The 13,771-nt window shown below is 35.9% G+C and overlaps 1 protein-coding gene across 18 annotated transcripts in view; it reads left to right on the top strand.

The window, feature by feature from the left end:
* Nucleotides 1-13,771, top strand: part of ADGRL2 (adhesion G protein-coupled receptor L2) — a 265,400-nt gene that overhangs the window by 98,284 nt on the left and 153,345 nt on the right. Inside the window, exon 1 of one of the 18 annotated variants that reach the window (XM_081946484.1) lies at nucleotides 11,858-12,001. The exons of the other annotated variants lie outside the window; for them this stretch is intronic. The gene's annotated coding sequence lies outside the window, so the exon portion shown is untranslated. Of the gene's footprint in view, nucleotides 1-11,857; nucleotides 12,002-13,771 lie in introns of those variants that run through there. 18 annotated transcript variants of the gene reach the window in all.

Here is a 13,771-nt window from a genome sequence, read left to right as displayed (position 1 = left end):
TTAAAGAGAGAATGTAAGAATGCAATTAAAAAGAAAATCTAAAGTTAGATTGTTTGTACTGTGCTCTGAAATTAGGATGCCTTGAAGGGTTGTCATTGTAGGTGATCTAGTTAAAAATCTGGTCTTCTGGTATATACCTACATCTCAAAATATTCTAAATTACAGTGTGTCTTTCAAGGAGTCCCAAGTCTGTTACTTTTAACCAATATGTGGTAATGTGGCATTTGTAGAATATTTTAAATTTCTTTTTTTTTTAAATTACAAACTTGCCAAGGTATCAGCAGATCTTGTGAGATACCAGTTATTGCATAATAAGCTCAGCTTTACTCCCAGAAACTACAGCTAGAAAGGTGTGTCTGAAATTTGATAAAATTAATAAACAATGCAATATACTAATATTTTATATGAACTCTTGCAAGATGTTGATAATAACTACACAGAAATCTTGTGATATTTTGACACACTGAGATTTTAGACTTCCTATTACCATTGGTGAAAAGGGTCACAGTGGCTCGGTGGTTAAGACCCTGACCTTGACGATCAGAAAGGTCAGCAGTTCGAATCCCTAGTGCCGCATAACGGAGTGAGCTCTTGTTATTTGTTCCAGCTTCTGCCAACCTAGCAGTTTGAAAGCATGTAAAAATGCAAGTAGAAAAATAGGGACCACTTTTGGTGGGAAGGTAATAGTGTTCAATGTGCCTTCGGCATTTAATCATGCTGGCCACATGACCACGGAGACATCTTTGGACAGTGCTGGCTCTTCAGCTTTGTAATGGAGATGAGCACTGTCCCCTAGAGTCGGGAACAACTAGCACGTATGTGCGCGGAGAACCTTTACCTTTAATTACCATTTGTATTATGTAGTCTTCTCTGAAGAATATTCAAAAATGTTGGTAATAAAAGGTCAATTTAAGATTTGTCCCAAAGCAAAGAATATTTGATATTGTCACATGATTCAAATTAATTCTTTAGTGAATTATTTTTGTTGTTTTATGTAGCATGAAACCCCGGTGTTTCATGGAAAATAGTTTGAAAAACTCAGTTTTAAATGTTGGCACATCTGAATTTGGAAATCCCGTAACATTTTTTCCATGGCAGTACTGGAGAACCTGTTTCTTCATTATGATTTTACAGATATATAATACACCTACAATAGTATACTACTATTTGTTAGTTTTGTAGTCAGCACAAAACACATAACACAAGAACAGGTGGGTACTGTTTTTAGTGACTCCAGTAAAGAAATAGCAAATATAGTTTATTGACCATTCTCCCATCAACAGTGGTAGGAAGGAAAGCAGGACAAGAAACCTATCTTTTTGGTTCTAATGAGAGTGTGTAAGGATTGAGACAGTAGTTTGTGGAACAACTTGTGCAATTGCTTAGATCCTGTTTCGTGCACAAGTTCTAGAATTGCTCATACAATAGTTTGTGAATTGCTTTGCAGAATTACTGATTTTGTATATGTTAATGGATCAATAGGAATTTTTGCCAATGTTGAGACCTCGTACTGATAGAAAAATGATACATCCTGTCTTTTTAAATGTTACAATTATTCTTACCCTACTTTTAAATAACTTCACTGTACTAGACCTGGGGTGGACCAAGGAAGATCCATCTCTCAGTATTATAAAACTTCAAAATTAATCATCATAACACAAAACCAAGGAAGAAATGAGGGGGAAAGGTGTAGAACGTGTTACAAATGGAAAAAGTCCAAAAACCTTTGACTGCAGGTAAATGTTAACTTACAACCATTTGTTTAGTGTCAGTTCAAAGTTATAATGGGGCTGAGAAAAGGTGAATTACAACCAGTCTTCACACTGACATCCAATGCAACATCCCCATGGTCACATGATCAGAATTTGAGCCTTTGTCAACCAACCGGTATATGTAACAGTTACAGCATCTCAGAAGCCATGAGATTTGTGAGCCAGCTTCTGGCAAGCAAGTCAATGATATAAGAAACCAGATTCTCTTAATGATCAGATTCACTTAACTATAATGCTATAGGCAAAAATGCCATAAAACCGAGCATGACTCACTTAACAACCATCTTCCTTAACAACAGAAATTCTGGTCACAATTGTGGCTGTAACATCAGCAGGCATTATGCTACTTAATAGAAGTCAGGAACCATATTTAATTATTAGCTTTGTTTTTAGCAGAGCTTGGAGTTATTAATCTTTTGAAATAGATCATTGTGTTTTCAATTTTAATTTTTTGGGGGGGTCGGATTCATTCAGGTGTTATGAAGTGTCACTTTTATTTACCTCAGAGAAGCTGTACTTTATTTGTTGTGTAGAATTACAAATTGGCTTATTGAAAAGCTCATGTGACATTAACTGGTGAGCTTTTATGTAAATGGACTTCATTTGAGTGAGGCCCATGAAATGAAAGAGTAAATCCTTAAGATGCCAAGCAACAAGCAACGTCCATTTTGAAGACATTGGGATATGTTAAGCAATAGTAATACCCCGTAACCATTTAAATGACAGCAGATGACTGTTTAAATTAAATTTCTATTTGGCTTAATTTGGGTTCCTAATTATTCTTAACTTACGTGAGTAGATTTCAATTATAGTATACTATGGGGATTTGTAGCTAAGGCAACTGAAGGAATCATTTTACCTAAAGTACTTTTGTTAACAGATTAAGGCAGGTTAAAATAGAAGAATAGAAAATTGAAACTGCTTTCTAAGACCGACAACATTTTTTTCAAATGATACCAAGGGAAATAGGAAAAAAGGAAGGTTTTTTCCCCCCTGCCCAACCTCTATTCTAATGATTCAAAGAATTTTGTGTTGGTGTGTAAAGCCTATCTTGATATAGGCCGAAGATCCTAGTGGATCACAATAGAATTCAACACTGGGCCCTATCTTTACAAAATGAAATTCAATGTAGAGAAGAGCAAGGTTTTACACTTAGGCAAGACAAGAAAAGCCAAATTTACAAGTACAAATTAGTTAAAATGTGGCTCAATAGCATTTACTGCAAGAGAGATCTTGGAGTTCTATTAAACAATCACTTTTACATGAGCCAGTAGTGTGCTACAACTGCCAAAAAACGCCAGTGCAATCCTAGGCTGCATTAACAGAGGAATAAAATCAAGATCATGTGACAAAGTGTTAGTAGCACTTTGTAATGCCTGGTAAGGCCATATTTGAAATACTGCATCCAGTTTTGTTTACCACAATATATCAAAGATGTTGAGATCTGGAAAGAATGCACAGAGGAGCAACACAGTTGATTGGGTTTTGGAGGCTAAAACATGAAGAATGCTTGCAAGAATTGGGTTTGTCTAGTAAAAAAAAAGACTTGGGGTGACATGAGAGGCAGTGTTCCAATATTCGAGAGGTTGCCACAAAGAAGAGAGGGTCAATTTATTTTCCAAAGCACCAAAAGACCAAGACAAGAAGCAATGGATGGAAACTAACCAAGAAGAGAAGCAACCTAGAACTAAGGAGAAATTTCCTGACAGAACAATCAATGAGTGGAAAAGCTTGCAGTTAACCCCCAGGGTTGTTGATTAATAGAGACACACTCATTATCACCTGTGCTGCCCTCAACTGCAGCCTTGTCTGACTTTGAAAAGGAGAAACTGGGCAAAGCAATGTTGTAGAATGCAGTTTCTGGGACCATAGAATACTGTTTTTAAGGCTGCTGATAGAAGCCAAATAGATGGATGAAATACTACAGTAAACATTGAGGTGTATTTTACAGCACCACAGTCTTTTACAGGAGCTGCTGAGATAAAAGAAACAAAATTATTAACTCATTTTATATCAGCAGACTTAGTTGCATGCATTTATTCGCACATGTACATTGTATAAACACATGCAGTGCATCACGCATGCCACCACAATTTTAAGTTATCTGATGGACAGCCAAATTTGACAAAGTTTACAAAAAAGGATGAAAAAGATTGTTCTACTTTCGACCCTCTAATTCAGGGGTGTCAAACTTGATTTCATTGAGGGACACATCAGGGTTGTGTTTGACCTCAGGGTGGGCGTAGCCAAGGTGGGCATGGCCAGCTCGATGTCACTTGTGTTGGGGGTATCTGTGGTGCACTGGCAGTAGTGAAAATGAGCCCCCGAGCTCTGTTTTCGGCTGGGACGGCCTCTTGCAATTCTCTGCCAATGAAAACGGAACTAGGGAGGCCTGCACACGGCCATCCTGAGCTTTGTTTTCACTGACAGAGGCACCTCGGGATGGTCCTTCACTGTTTCCAGGGGGCCTTCCAGGCCGGATCTAACTCAAAGCTCGGGTGCCCTATGAGCTGGATCTGGCTTTGAGTTTGACACCCTTGCTTTAGTTCATCTTTTTGAATTTTGAATATTTAGGATAATGTGTTTTTTTCTCCGGTGAGACCGATCTGTCAGGGCAAACCATACACAAGTATGGGACAGAATGTAATGTTTCCACTTTATCCTTTGGGCCCCAATCCAGGCGTCTTCTCAGGCAGTTGCTTTTGTGGCAAACTATGTTTTTGTGTAAAATATAAACTTAGTTAAGATAATGTATATACTCCTACAAGAAGATAACAGTAAAAATCACAAATATTGTTACAAAAAGTAGATAGGAAATAATCAGATATCTTTGACAATTTGCAATGTTTATATATATATATATGCAATGTTTATATATATATATGCAATGTTTATATATATATATGCAATGTTTATATATATATATGCAATGTTTATATATATATATATATATATATATATATATATATATATATATATATATATATATATATATATATATATATATATATATATATATATATATATATATATATATATATATATATATATATTTAAAAAATATCGGATTCTTTTGGGGCATCCAAGTTATGACAAAAGTTCCAGTCTTCAAAAATTTTGTTTGTTTGTTTGTTTGGTTAGAAAATGATTTTTGTAGTCTGCAACTACAACTATGATAATTCATGGAATTTTTCCATTCACAAAGCAAAGGAGATAATATGGAGAGTCATTTTCAAACAGCCATTCTTAGCAATTCCTCATCTCTGTTTTTAAGGTGTCTACTGTAGATGTCCAGTATTTTTCCATGTACCTGCTTATAACAACTTTTTGCACAAAAATAAGTAGTGTGATAAACCTTAGGAATTTCTAAGTTGATGGGTTTATCACATTAGTTATTTCTTTCAGTATCCAACTTAAAATAAATGATTGTTTTTCATGCAGGCTTTGGGCCCATCCTTCAAATAACAACCTTCTTTCAGTTTTGGTTAGTGCATATCCCTTTGAAGTCCATTTTTGCCTTTTTTTTTGTTACTTCAGTAGAGAAACCCTTCTAATCATGTAAGCAAAAAAAAGGCATTTGTAGCTGGTGTCTGCTTTGTTCAGGGAATCTCCATGTCAGCAATTGGACACCGTATTGTTTCAAGGTATCTTTGTTATCACTGAATATGAAACTGTTTCCCAATGACAGGCAGATGGAATGTTGTGCTGAATGTGTAAATTGGAATTATCACATGTAGCATTTCTCTTTGCCAGGTGCCAGCTTGCTGCTGTAGCTCGACACTAATGCTGAAGGGCTGCCAGAAGTGGTTTTATTTGCTAATTATCTCATAGCATCTCCAACAAACATCTTGCCCAGGTGTTTTCTGAAATACCTAGAAGGACAGTGCCAGGCGGCAGGTGGCTGGTGTAGGACAGCATATAGAATACTACTAGTATTTTACATTCATCTATGTAATTAAAAAAAAAAACCCAACCCTCAGATTTCTTCGCAGCTAGGAATATACTTGAGTTTCAGACTCAATATTATTGAGGCCCTTGATTGGAAATTGAGTTGGTTTTATGCTACTCTTTTTTTAAAATATAAATGAACATTTTCAAAGGATCAGCAGATCAACAGGTACATATCCCTTTTAAGGTTACTGTTTTTAAGAAACTGCAATAAGTTTTTATCTGACCAAAAAGTGAAAAAAGAATCCCATATATCTGTGATGGCGAACCTATGGCATGCGTGCCACAGGTGGCACACGGACACTTCTCTGTGGGCACACGAACCGTCACCCCAGCTCAGTTCCACCGCACTTGCACATGTGCCTCCCACTGGCCAGCTGATTTTTGAGTCTCAGCCGTGCATGCAAGTGGAGCATGGGGTTGCATGTGCATGCATGGGAGCAGTGTAGCACCCTTTCCACACCCCATTTTTGGTCACAGGAGGCTTCAGGGAGACCTGCTAGGCCCAAACTGTGGTGTGGAGGGGTTGCACATGCATGTATAGGGATGGCAGAACGAAGGGGGGGTGTGCGTTGCACTCACATTGCATTATGGGTGTGGGCACGTGTGTGTGCGCTGTCGCACATGCGCTCACACTTCCAGCACGTGATGACAAAAAGGTTAGCCATCACTGCCATATATGCATTGTGAATATGTATTATGAATAGAGAGAACTTTTAGCTCACATTTGAGAAACATCTGGGTATCTCTCTGGGATGATCCATCATGTTAGTGAAATATGTCAAGGATTTGAAGAGTGGTAGGAGTAATGAATTCATCTGTTCTTTCTTTACCATGGCTAAGATCAGGAAACATAGTTTTTAAATAATGATGAAGGTAATCTAATGAAAAATGTGTTATAATGTGCAGAAATATGCTAATAAATGATAGCTGAAAAGTAGCAACAAAAGCACACATTTATATATGTCATGAAAAAAATCCTACATTCATATTAACACAGGGATCCCTAAGGTATGTTTTGGGTTGAGGCACATTTAAACGTTTGAGAATATATTGCACATATTTTTTCCCAAAATGGCTGCTGAGGGAGGGGCTTACTGATTCACAATATGGCTTCAATGCAGGATAAAGCATTGATTTGCTAATATTTCAAGTTTGATCCTCTGGAATTCCTGTTCTTGCAGTATATTTAAGACTTTATATGTATTTTTATCCTTTATCTATGGTTATAAACATAGTCCCATGTTAATCATTTATTATTTTTAATTTTTAAGAAATCCTATGGGGCCCATTTTGGATTTAGAGGTGTTCTTGCAGGACCTTAGTGATTTCTTTTAAAAAGTGCAGTATGCTATTAAAGTATTTTTTTAATAACTGTCTTTGACAAATTCTGGAAAAAAAACAGACACAAAGAAATGGATGGGTTTTGTCTGCAATGAGTAACCCATGACATTGATTAATACATTGCACTCTTCTAATTACATCTTCAAAAAACTTGCTTAAGCAGTACAGTCAAGTAAAGAAAGTTGCACAATGCATGTGGAACAGCCTTTTTTTATCCCCCTTTTCTTCTTTCAACACCACATTTAAAGAGATTACATAATTCTAGTAATGCTGCTTTGATCTGTCATTGACATAAATAAGTCTTTTTGAGGTTCTTGCCATGCTAGCTCTTTGTGGTCTATAGGTCTAATCAGTAACAGAACAAAGCTGAATTGATTAAAAATGTATTGCCTCTTTTTAAAAAAAGAAGTGCTATTAAATATTAGATTTAAATGGAATTGTTGTAATAACAGAGCATCATTTCGAGCATTTTGGGGAAAAATGTCTCTTGTTTGTAAACTAATAATGCAGAGAAATGGATTCAATCTTCCTATGACGATTAATTAATACGCCACAACTCATAAATGCACATTCCAGCATCTGTCTGCTATCCATTATCCAAAGTAGATGGTACATAATTTGCCTTTGTTGTAGGAAGATGAGAAATATGTTCTGTTATCCTTTTTAAAAATGTCCATGTAAAAAGTATGTGTTTCTGATTATTTTTTACTGACATTATTCCACACTAGTATTGCAGCAATTTTCAAAACATTATCTCAAATTAGCATGCATAATTAGCTTATGATTTGAATTTCTAAACATTTAAGCAAAGCAAAATTAACTTACTAAGAAATCTAATCTTTTACTATACTGTGCATCAGCTCTATCTTTTACAGGTGTTACTGAAGTTTCTTACTGAGTGGATAGTCTTGTAAGGAACTGAGACATATATCAGTTGCATTATCATTGGCCAAATAGTTTTGTCTCCCTCTTCTCCCTCTCCCTCTCACTAATCCCTATTCCTATTCTTCCCTTCACTCTCTCTCTTTGCCCTTCTCTTTCTCTCTCTCTCTCTCTCTCCCTCTCCCTCTCTCTGTTTTTTCCTTGATATTTTTTGGGTGGATGGATAAAATTTATCCACAACTTTCATACCTTAGAGGAGAGAGAGATGAACTAGACTACATGAGCATTTAACTTGATGCCTGCCAGAGTCTCTTACATCTTGAAGACCATCAAACTTGCTTTCCTATCCAAATTTAATGTGACTATTTACCATATTTTACAGAATGTGAAAGTACATAGAAAGTACAAGTATTTGAATGGGGGACAAAAATGATATTTGAAGGCTGTAGGCTAAGCTGGAATTGGCATGTGGGAATCAAAAGGAAGACAAGAGCAAATCAGTTCTATATTGTTTTTAAGGAATACCATGGTTGGGCTCATGCAATTATTAAGACCAGAGCTTATCTTGAGGAAGGTTATATGATATTTTTATGATGCTGCTAAGTAAGTTGCCAACTGAACTCACTCCCTTTACTTAAAATAAGCATGACCCATACAAGGTCCTTAGACATTCTTAAAATGAGGTAATGACAAACTGAAATTGTCCTTCAGGCTTGTGTGAAAATATTTCCACTAGTCCAGAAGAAATGTCAAAAAGGTAGAAATGTCAGAGAGCATCTGTGGATTAGAAGGGTTAGTAATGTGCAGTTTTATCAGTTGGCCTTTTGTAAATGTGTTAGTTTTCCTCAAAGGACTTCAAAGATTCAAATCACAAAGTGAATTCTGTTCAGGGATTTACCTAAGCATATCATTGCCCCCCTCCCCCCCAAAAAAGCATTGTTCCTGATTATGATCATGTTTATATGCTATTAAATATAATGTTAGTCTTAGTGACCACATAGGTTTTCTCCAGGACCATCTGTACCCAAACTGGTCCTTCAGGGCTCCCAATAATGCATTCATAGCTACTGCAATTGAATCTATCCACTTTGATGTTGGTGTTCCTCTTCTTTTCTTTCTTTCCACCTTTCCCAGAACAATGCATTTATTGAAAAAGCTAGGTCTATATATAATGTGTTCAAAGCATAGTGATATGAGCCTGGTCCTGTGTTGATGTGTTTGATGATTCATTTCTTAACACATTCATTCTTGGTTGTTTACTATATTCTGAGAAGGCTCCAACACTATAGTTAAAAAGGTTGATATTCTTCCTATCCTCCTTTTTCAAACACAATTTTTTCTTTCTATAATGTGACAAGAAAATTATTGCACATACCATTCTGATCTCCGTCACAGGGGTGAAATTCAACAGGTTCTGGACAACCGGTAGCGAACATTTTGAGTAGTTCAGAGAACCAGCAAATACCATCTCTGGCTGGTCCCTGAGTGGGGTGGGAATGGAGATTTTGCAATATCCTTGCCGTGGAGTGGGGAGGGAATTGAGATTTTGTAGTATCCTTCCCCTGCCACGCCCACCAAGCTGCGTCCATAAAACCAGTACTTAAAAAAATTGAATTTCACCTCTGCTCTGTAAGTATAGACACCACATAGGATCAGAAAGTCCTTCAGGCCTAATCTACATCATATTTTCTTGCCTACCTGTTCCTTTGCTTTCAATGATTGAACATGAAAGGCGGAATTTGTTTGTTTATTTATTAAATTCATTTGCTGCCTGTCTCATTGTGGGGCTACTCGTAAGTGACAAATTTAACAAATAAATTGATAAATAGTAATAATAAAATAATTTGATTCTGTGCTATGTCTATTCTTACAGAGATCAGAATAGTATAAATAGAAGTTATCTACCCCTTGAGTATCAATGGTGGTAACAAAGTGTAGGAAGACAGAAATCAAAAGTGATTGCTTTTTAGTGTAACATTTATTGTAGTTTATAGTGATTTTATGAAAGTCTATCTTTGGTTTTCTTTTACTACCTGACACAATGTAATAAATATTTGACGCTGGACTGAGACTGTGATAAAATCTGTTGATTAATTAGTAAAAACATCATTTCCTAAAGCATTTCACCTCTCTTCTGTTGTCAGGGAATACAGAAACAGGGCAAATGTATCAAGTGAGGAAGAAATCCTTGGGCATTATTAGCTGGTCATTGTGGGCTGGATCACGATGGAACTCAAATAATGGCCAAATGGTGTCCAATGACATGCACAAATTTGCTTTGCTTGTTTGGCATAAAACCACAAACCAGAAAGTTGGAATTATGCTGTTAGGAAAAACACAATACCTAGTTTGTATACAACTAATGTAAACTCAAAGATGCTTCAATCACTTTGTGAGAAGGAAAGAAAAGTGGGGTAAAACGAATACACAAAAGAGGTTGGAGGGGTGTGGTTTTCGCCCCAGTAATTGCCATTGCCATTTTACCATTTCCAGACATTTGATACATAGGTGGACTTGACTGGACAATATGAAATATACAGCTTATCATTTTGCAGGGCAGACATACAGGTAAAGTGCAAACCAAACTACTGATAATGCATTAAGACATCCTGTGAAGAGAAAGAATAGATCCGGTCTGGCTGGACAATAATTGTGTTACAATTTTTGTTGATTTCATACAAAATGAAATACATCCTTTACTGTATTTGTTTGTTTTTCTGGAGTGCTGAGATCTGACACCAGCCACAACTTACACAAATACTTTCAAGTAGGCTTCGGAATCTGGCTTGCCTGCCATGGTTTGTTAGCCTAAAAATAGCATACAAACTTTGTTTCCCAAACAATTTGATGCCTTAGAATGATATCTGAGCTGAGCTGCTAATATGTTTCTTTATGATAGGAATATTATCTTTCAGATACAAACAGCAGAATAAAACAACATGATTCTTACTTCATTTCAGTTAAAGTGCTTATGTGCACTCGGTGTAAAGCATTTCTTCCTTTAAATGGTATCATCAACAGCAAGCATTTATTGTTCACCTTAGAAATGCATTTTTCATGTTTGCTTCTGCATGAGTGACAATTAATCACATAAATAAGCCTTGGATATTGGAGAAATAAATAAGCCTCTGGTATTACAAGCACCTTCAACTGAAGTTTTCTTATTTTGTGCACATTACATTTCAGCACTAAAGGGCCATAAATGTGTAATCAAGAAATGCCATTAATGTTCTAGAAATTCAAATGTTTTTGACCTGGTTTATTGAGAGCTACCAAGTGAATCTCCTATATAGGAGCAAGCCCCCAACCCCTCTTGTCAGCGGCTACAAGACAAAAGAAAAGCAAATACTTACAATTTCTTTTGTTAATGAGAATTGAAGATTTTGAGGGGGGGAAATGCCTTGTGCATTTATTGTGCTGCAAACCTTGCTTCTGCCAGCAGTTGCTGTTTGTTTTTCTTTCTAATGATGTGTGTTTGGAATCAGCAATCTATAAAAATGTATGCATGTTTGCATTTAAAATTGTAAATATAGAACACCTTTAAATTAGAAACAGCTTAATTAGCACAGAACACATGATAGTAATTTGCTTATAATTTATGTTGTTTATAAAGATAGCTGACAAATTAAACAAGCTAAAACCAGGAACACAAAAACATTTGATTTGATCCATTGACGGAATTCCTGTTTAGCATTAGTTCCTGACACTTCTTGTGTGCTATAGATACTGTTTGTGCATTATAAATATTAGTATATTGAGAGGTGATTTTTGAAATTGCTAGTTTAGGGATTTTGGTAGTGCCTACTATAAATACAGCTAGATAAGTTTGGAAGGAACTTCATGACTTTATGATGTATGGAATGTTGATATGTGACCACTGCTCTTTATTTGTAATTTTTTTTTTTAGTTTCAGTGTGAAAAAGACTCTTATTCTAGAATATTCTTTGGAAACTTCTTCTATGCAACAGCTGTAAGAGATTGTTCTGCTATGTTGCTATCATTAGGTTTGTAGCAATAGCAGGAGAGATTTTGCAAGGTACCATCTAGTAAGTAAGGTGTGTCGGCCTATTTCTGTATTGCTTTAACATTAATCTCTCTTAACTTAATCCATTACTATGAGCATCTGGGTGGGAGACCAAGTTTGTCAACTGAGAAAAACATCCTTATGGTAGAGAGAAGTCCCTGAAAGCCTAATAGTTACTATCAGGTAGCCTGAGATTGTTTTTCCTGGTAGCTTGGAATTATTAATGAACTGTTATGATAAAAGATAATATTTTTCCCAATAGGTATCTGTTAGACAACTGTTTTAAATTGGCTTTGATCAGGGGATGGTATAGAATTATATAATTAGATAAAATTATATTCTTGTTCAGTAAAATCTTAGCCAAGATAGGAATTTTTGGTCTTCATTTTTTATCCTCATGCAAAGCAGGTTAAAAATTCCTATAAAAAGGTGCTACCTTTTTAAATATTATTCTGAGTCAAAACTTTTGTTTGACTAGGAATCCTGAGAAAGCAATATGTATTGAAATTTCTGCTTAACTCTGATATGTATAGATTAAGGACAGGGGCAGTGTACTTGGCTTGGATCAGTCAATACATTTCTTTTTTTGGAAGCATATTTCCTGAACAAGTGTCCAGTTTATTGGTAGGTTTAAAATTCCTTCTAATAATCCAAATATTTATTGATTATTTTTGAAAGCAATGTTGTGTCATGAAGCTAAAATATTGAAATAATTGTAGGAATGTTATTTTTCCACAGCTCCTGTGTTTCTTCATGTCTAGTAGAAACAAACTAAACTGTACAGCACAGATAATGGCATATGAACATTTCTTTCATTTAAAAAAAAGCACATAATCCTGCTTTTCTTGGCAGAATATATGGCTTACTTTGGCATAAATTTTTGTAATGTCAAAAAGAAAAGATTCTGGGAGACTTTTCCACCAAGATTTCAATTGATTCCAGCATTACTCCGTTTTAAGTCATTTCCTCTGCCCCTTAACAATTTTAGATATGTAAAATGGAAGAAGTCATTTTCAATAATTATTCTTCTTTTACCGACTTTGGGTAATTTGTAGCTCCTCTGTGATTTTATCTGAGCAATTAAACCAAAGAAGTAATTGCGTAAAGCATTATGAGAAAAAGAGAAGAAATAGTGGGACAGGGAAGCAATGTGACAGTCAGCTGAATTTCTGCAGCTTTATATGTTATTTTTTTAAAGCAAGGCATTACCATCGTCTTTATAGAATTATAATTTTAATCAATGCCATTAAAAAGAAGACCTGATCCACCTCTGGAGAAAACAACAACAACCCACCTTCTTCAAATCAAACGCTACATTTTTATCAGCTTTTGAAAAGTGAGCTCTTGAATTAGCCCGGCTGCAGCTGTATGAATTACGTGACGAAGTCAAGTCTTTAGCATAAGACAACTGCAGCCCTGGCATCATTTTTCATCTTTCCCCTCCGTCTTCTTGGATTCCCACCCTTGCGCCTGAATTTTCTAAAGGTCATGCCTATTGGGGGAGCCCTTGTAAACCAACCTCTGTATTAATGTAGCAAAGCACTCCTGATTTTAGGCTGTATGAATAGAATGATTTCCAGGATTGTTGTGCTGCTTTTTACATTCCTTAGAACAAGTAGGGAATAATTTCCCCTTCTGCCCACAAGAACCATTTTATCCGTTTGCCTCAGAATAATAATTCTTTACCTTTCTCAAAACATTCTCGATATGGGAAATAAAGCTCAGTTCAGTTTTGTTTAGTAGGATGGCTTTGACGTTACACAGTCATTTTTTTTTTCCATTGTGGCTCAGGATATGTTAT

The sequence above is a fragment of the Natrix helvetica genome, assembly GCF_964273705.1.
Source record: "Natrix helvetica genome assembly, chromosome: 3".
Taxonomy (NCBI): domain Eukaryota; kingdom Metazoa; phylum Chordata; class Lepidosauria; order Squamata; family Natricidae; genus Natrix; species Natrix helvetica.
Note: the sequence above shows the minus strand (reverse complement) of the source record. Positions and strands in the feature narration are given on the sequence as shown.